The sequence below is a fragment of the Hypanus sabinus genome, chromosome 23 (genome assembly GCF_030144855.1).
Source record: "Hypanus sabinus isolate sHypSab1 chromosome 23, sHypSab1.hap1, whole genome shotgun sequence".
NCBI lineage: Eukaryota > Metazoa > Chordata > Chondrichthyes > Myliobatiformes > Dasyatidae > Hypanus > Hypanus sabinus.
The window spans coordinates 7,260,682-7,267,302 of NC_082728.1; positions in this window are offsets into that span (position 1 = coordinate 7,260,682).

Here is a 6,621-nt window from a genome sequence, read left to right on the forward strand (position 1 = left end):
TGTATTCCATCTGCCATCTCTTTACCCATTCTCCTAATCTGTCTAAATCCTTCTATGGCTTCTCTACTTCCTCAACACTACCTGCCCCTCCACCTATCTTCATATCATCTGTAAACTTTACAACAAAGCTATCAATTCCATCATCCAAATCAATGACATATAAAATAAAAATAATCGGTCCCAACACAGACCTCTGTGGAACACCACTAGTCATTGGCAGCCAACCAGAAAAGTCTCCCTTTATTCCCACTCTTTGCCTCCTGCCAATCAGCCACTGATTTATCCATGCTAGAATCTTTCCTGTAATACCATGGGTTCATAGCTTGTTAAGTAACCTCATATGTGGCACCTTGTCAAAGGCCTTCTGAAAATCCAAGTATACAACATCAACATATTCTCCTTTGTCTATCCTGCTTGTTATTTCTTCAAAGTTTCCAATAGGTTAGTCAGCCAAGATTTTCCTTTGAGGAAAGCATGCTGACTGTAGCCTATTTTATCATGTGCCTCCAAGTACCCTGAGAGGTCATCCTTAATAATTCAACAGCTTCCCAACCACTGAGGTCCATCTAACTGGCCTATAGTTTCCTTCCTTCTGCCTCTTTCCCTTCTTGAAATGCGGAGTGATATATGCATTTTTCCAGTCTTCCAGAACCATTCCAGAATCTAGTAATTGTTGAAAGATCATTACTAATGCCTCCACAATCTCTTCAGCCACCTCTTTAAGAACCCTGGGTATACACCATCTGACCCAAGTGATTTGCCTATCTTCAGACCTTTCAGTTTCCCAAGAAAATTCTCTCTAATAGTAGTAACTTCACACACTTCATGACCCCGACACCTGGAACTTCCACCATACTACAACTGTCTTCCACAGTGAAGACTGATGCAAAATGCTTTTTCAGTTTGTCCACTCCAGCATCATTTTCCAGCAGACCAATATGCACTGTCACCCTTTTTACAATGTATGTATCTGAAGAAACTTGTGGTATTCTCTTAAATATTAATAGCTAGCTTACTTTAGTATTTCATCTTTGCCTCTTAATGATGTTTTTGTCGCCTTCTGTCGGTTCTTAATAGCTTCCCAATCCATTAACTTCCGACTAATTTTTGCTCTATTATATGTCCTCTCTTTGGCTTTTACATTGTCTTTGACTTCTCTTGTTAGCCATAGTTGTGTCATTTTTCCTTTAGAATACTTCTTTCTCTTTGGGATGTATATATACTGTGCCTTCCGCATTGCTTCCAGAAATTCCAGTCATTGCTGATCCACTATCATCCCTGCCAGTGTTCTTTTCCAGTTAATTCTGACCAACTGTCCTGTGGGGGCATGTCACATTCTGATTGCTGAAAGTTGCTTCTGGTGTGATTGGTTAGATTAGAAACTGCAGCTGCTTTGCCATTGGTTGGTTGCCTGGGGTTCAGTTTCAAATATCCTGGTTATATAAAAGAGCACATGAAAGGTGGTTTGTCCTTTCTTCCTTTGTTTAAGGCAGGGATCACATGATGAGTTGGACAGTGTGCTCTGTGCACATTTTTAACAAAGTATGTTTATTGAATATTCAGCTTTGTAGTGTCTGTAACTTAGGAAACATGAATGTTTGGTCAAAGTTTTACTGATTGTAAATAAATAATATATCTATTCAAAGTCAGTGCATTTCCTGTTTCACTTCCTGGGCCGTGAACCTAATTCAACATTATATCTGTTTCTGCTTTGAGCAGAGTCTGGCTTTTTGAGCGGAAGTGCATTTCTTTAAGAGGTTATTTAAAAGCGTGGACTCTCAGTATAAGAGATGCAAATTCCCAGGGTGGACTGATAATAGTGAGGGCTTTGGAATTCTTGCTAACTTATTGATGGGTTATGGAATGCTGGTAGATTGGTTAGACCAGTTAGAATTTGCTGGGGTTGAATTGGGACATCACATTGTTTACATACTTTAATCAATAGGTTTTCCCAGGAGGAAACGGGGAATGCCTTCTGGCTGTTTTCAGCCATTTAAGACATCAGTATAAAATGATAGCAGGTCTTAAGAATGAATTAGAGGACCTCAGTCAGTGCTGTATTATTCTGAGAGAATTACTATTGATGGCTCGAACTCAAGCTGCAAAGTTGGAGGAAAAATATATATCAATAGTTTGTCAGCTAATGAAACTACTCTGCGGGGATGCTGCATGCTAAGCAAATTGGCAGCCAGATCCCATTAAGGTTCGAGCCATAATGAGGAGGGGCTATGGTACTACTGTGGGGCTGAGAGATAGGGATATCTGGCTGGATGATGAAAATGAGAGAGAGAAAGAGTAACATGGACCCCTCAATTTAATCCTTGAAATGAATCGCCCCCTTCCCTTGTGTGTCCAAAACAGTATGGCCAGGCCAGTGATTGTGCATTCCCACACCTGCCATGGGGAGCAAATCTTGTAGTTCAATTGTTTTTGTGATTTTGAAATTATCTAGTGACTAATCAGGAGTGAGTGCATTTGTATCTCCCTGCATTATGGAATGGCAAAGTAGTGGACACTGACTTGTGGGAAATCCTGTAATACATTCCTGGGGATGGCATTTGAATTTGCACACTAGACCAACAGGTCAGATTGCTGAATTTGTATGAGGACTCCTTACTACATCACAAAAGGGATGCAATTGCAATTGATATTGATCCCTTTAACAAGGAAAAGGCTGTAGGGAAAATTATCAGGCTTCTTGGGTTTTGGCATTCTGTTGTGGGGCAGCTGGGAGGGAGTAGTCTATTGTAGTTAAACCTTGACCCAGAGTATGGTAACAGCCTTAAAGGATTTGAGCCTTAATAGCCTGGTGGGGTAAATGCTTTAAGGGCTGGTATTTCCCCATGTACCATTTATAAAATTGGAATGTCCTGACTTCTTAAGTGATTAGGAGGCTGAGGGGTTCATAGGCAAGGCAGACAAGGAAAATGGGCAGAATGACCTAACAGAGGAAAGCCACAACCATCAGGTCTCTGCCACTGAGTCTTGCTCTGTGGCTCAGAAGGGGAGTGGGGAGAAGAGGCGAGCTTTAGTGATAGGGGATTCATTGGTTAGAGAACAGAATGGAGGTTGTGTAATGACAACAAGATTCCTAGATGGTTTGTTGCCTCCTGGGTACCAGAGTCAGGGATGTCTCACATTGACTCCACAGCATTCTTAAATGGGAGGGTGAGCAGACAGAGGTTGTGGTACACATCAGTACAAATGACATGGGTAGGAGGGGTGATGAAGTCTTGCAAAGTGGGTGATGCATCATCAATAACTCTCGGAGCCAGGAGGTGAACGATAGGCTTTTATTAGCAGCAAAAGGGACCACGACATCTTGGAGACTGAGGGAGGAGCAGTGCCTCCAGTTGCCTTTATACTGGGGTCTGTGGGAGGAACCACAGGAACAGTCAGCAGAGGGGCGTGTCCAGACAGGTATACATAGTTTACCACAGTGGGTTCAGGAAGTTAGGTGCTAAGTTAAAGGTCAGGACACCAGTGTAGTAATCTCAGGATTGCTACCTGTACCATGTGCTAGTGAGGCCAGAAATAGGAAGATCAATCAGGAGTTGGTGTAGGAGGGAGGGCTTCAGATTTTTTTTATCATTGGCTCTCTTCCAGGGAACCTGTACAAAAGGGATGGGTTGTACCTTGCACTGGAAGGAGACAAATATCCCAATGGGGAGGTTTGCGAGTGCTACTTTGGGTGGGATTTAAACTAAAGTTGCAGGGGAATGGGAACCAGAATGCAAAAACAGTTAGCGGAGTGGTTGCGTATATTTCAATGCAAGGAGTATTGTAGGGAAGACTGCTGAGCTTAGGATATGGTTCAGCAAGTGGAATTTTGACATTGTCGCCATTAGTGATTCTTGGGGTAGGACTGGCAGCTGAATGTTCGGGGGTCCATTGTTTTAGTGTGTGGTCTTGCAATGTTCACTCAGTTTTGCAATGAACTGAGGCTGTGGCCTGCTCCATCTGCTGTGATGCCTGGCTTTATGTCTTTCATAAACCTTCAGTTCAGAGGCTATTTGCTTACTTTTATTGTTTGCATGATTTTTTTTTCTGTCTCTATGCATTGGAAGTTTGATACTCTTTTTTTAAACGGGTTCTTTTGAAACTTCTTTGTTTTGTGGCTGCATGTAAGGAGACAAATCTCATGGCTGTATAATGTATACATTGATAATAAATGTACTTTGAACTTTAAAGTGGGAGAGGTGGCATTACTAGTCAGGAAAAATATCATGGCAGTGCTCGGTCAGGATAGTCTGGAAAGCTCATCGAGTACTTTTTTCCATAGATGCTGCCTGGCCTGATGAGTTCCTTTGGCATTTTGTGTGTGTTATTTGGATTTCCAGCATCTGCAGATTTTCTTTTTGTTTGTGATGGGATGACCAAATTAAAGGGATTATATTATAGACCACCCAACAGTCCACAGGATTTAGAGGAGCAAATTTGTCAAGAGATCGCAGACTGATGTAAGAAACATAAGGTTGTAATAGCAGGTGATTTTAACTTCCCACATATTGACTGAGACTCCTGTACTGTAAAAGGGTTGGATTGGAAAGAGTTTGTCAAGTATGTTCAGGAAAATTTCCTTAATCAGTACATAGCAGACCCAAGAGAGTGTGAGAATGTGTGATACTAGATCTCCTATTAGGGAACGAGACAGGGCAAGTGACAGAAGTTTGTACCTAGTGATTATAGTACCATTAGCTTCAACATAATAATGGAAAAAGATTGAGATTCTAAATTGGAGAAAGGATCTGGAAAGTGTGGATTGGGGCAGGTTACTTTCTGGCAAAGGTGTACTTGGTAAGTGGGAGGCCTTCAAAAGTGAAATTTTTGACAGTACAGAGTTTGTATGTTGCTGTCAGAATAAAAGGCAAGGATAACCGGTTTAGGGAACCTTGATTTTCAAGAGATATTGAAGCCCTGGTTAAGAAAAAGAAGGAGGTGCATAGCAGGTATAGGCAGGCAGGAACAATGAGGTACTTGAGTATAATACAAGACAACACTTAGAAAGGAAATCAGGAGGGCTAATAGAGGACATGAAGTTGCTCTGGCAGACAAAGTGAAGGAGAATCCCAAGAGCTTCTACTGATATATTAAGGACAAAAGGATGGCATGAGACAAAATAAGTCCTCTGGAAGATCAGAATTGTAATTTGGTGTATGTGTGGAGCCAAAAGAGATTGGGGAGGTCTTAAATGAATTTTTTGCATCTGCATTTACTTGGGAAAGGCAGGAAATTATAAGCCGGTGAGCCTGACATCTGTAGGGGGAAAGTTATTGAAAGGTATTCTAAGGGACCTGATATATCAATATTTGGATAGACAGGGACTGATTGGGGAAAATCAATATGGCTTTGTGCTTGGTAAGTTGTGTCTAACCAATTTTGTAGAGCTTATCAAGGAAGTTACCAGGAAAGTTGATGAAGGTGAGGTAGTAGATGTTGACTACATGGACCTTAGCAAGGCAATGTCCTGTATGGGAGATCTGTCAGAAGGTTCAATCACTTGGTGTTCAAGATAAGGTAGTAAATTGGATTAAACATTGACACTGCGGAAGATACCAGACAGGGGTTATAGATAGTTGCCTCTCTAACTAGAGGCCTGTGACTAGTGAAGTGTCGCAGGGATTAGTGCCGGGTCCATTATTGTTTGTCATTAATATCATCTCTATCAATGATCTGGATGATAATGTGATAAATTCAATCAGCAAATTTGCAAATAACACCAAGATTAAGTGTATAATGGACAGTGATGAAGACTATCAAAGCTGTCAGCAGGATCTGGACCAGCTAGAAAAATTTTAAATGGAATTTAAACCAGTCGAGTGTGAGGTGTTGCACTTTGGGAGGACCAAGCTGGTCTTACACAATAGGTTTTTCTTACATGGTGAGCAGTAGGATACTGAGGAGTGTGATAGAACAGAGGTATCTGGGAAAACAGATCCTTAATTCCTTGAAAGTGGCATCACAGGTAGTTTGGAATGCAAAGAAAATATTTGGCAAATTGGTCTTCAATGTATTGAGTACAAGAGTTGTGATGTTATGTTGAAATTGTATAAGGTGTTGGAAAGGCCTAATTTGGAGTATTGTATCCAGATTTGGTCACCAACCTACAGGAAAGATGTCAATGAGATTGAAAGAGTGCAGAGAAATTTATAAGGATGCTGTCAGGATTGGAGGACTTGAGTTAGGAGGAAAGGTTGAATAGGTTCAGCTTTATTTCCTAGAACATAGAAAATTCAGGGGAGATTTGATAGAGGTATACAAAAATTATGAGAAGTACAGATAGGACAAATTGCAAGCAGGCTTTTTCTACTGAGGCTGAGACTAGAACTAGAGGTCATGGGTTAAGGATAAAAGGTGAAATGTTTAAGAGGAACATAAGGGGAATCTTTTTCGCTCAGAGGTGGTGAGAGTGTGGAACTAGCTGTCAGCACAGTGGGGATACAGGGTCGATTTCAACATTTAAGAGAAATTTGGATAGGTGCATGGATGGGAAGGGTATGGAGATCGAACATATGATCCAGGTGAAGGTCAATGGGACTAAGCAGATTAATGGTTTGGCATGGACTAGATGGGTCAAAGGGCCTGCTTGTAGTACTCTATGGGAAAACATTGTGCTCAACA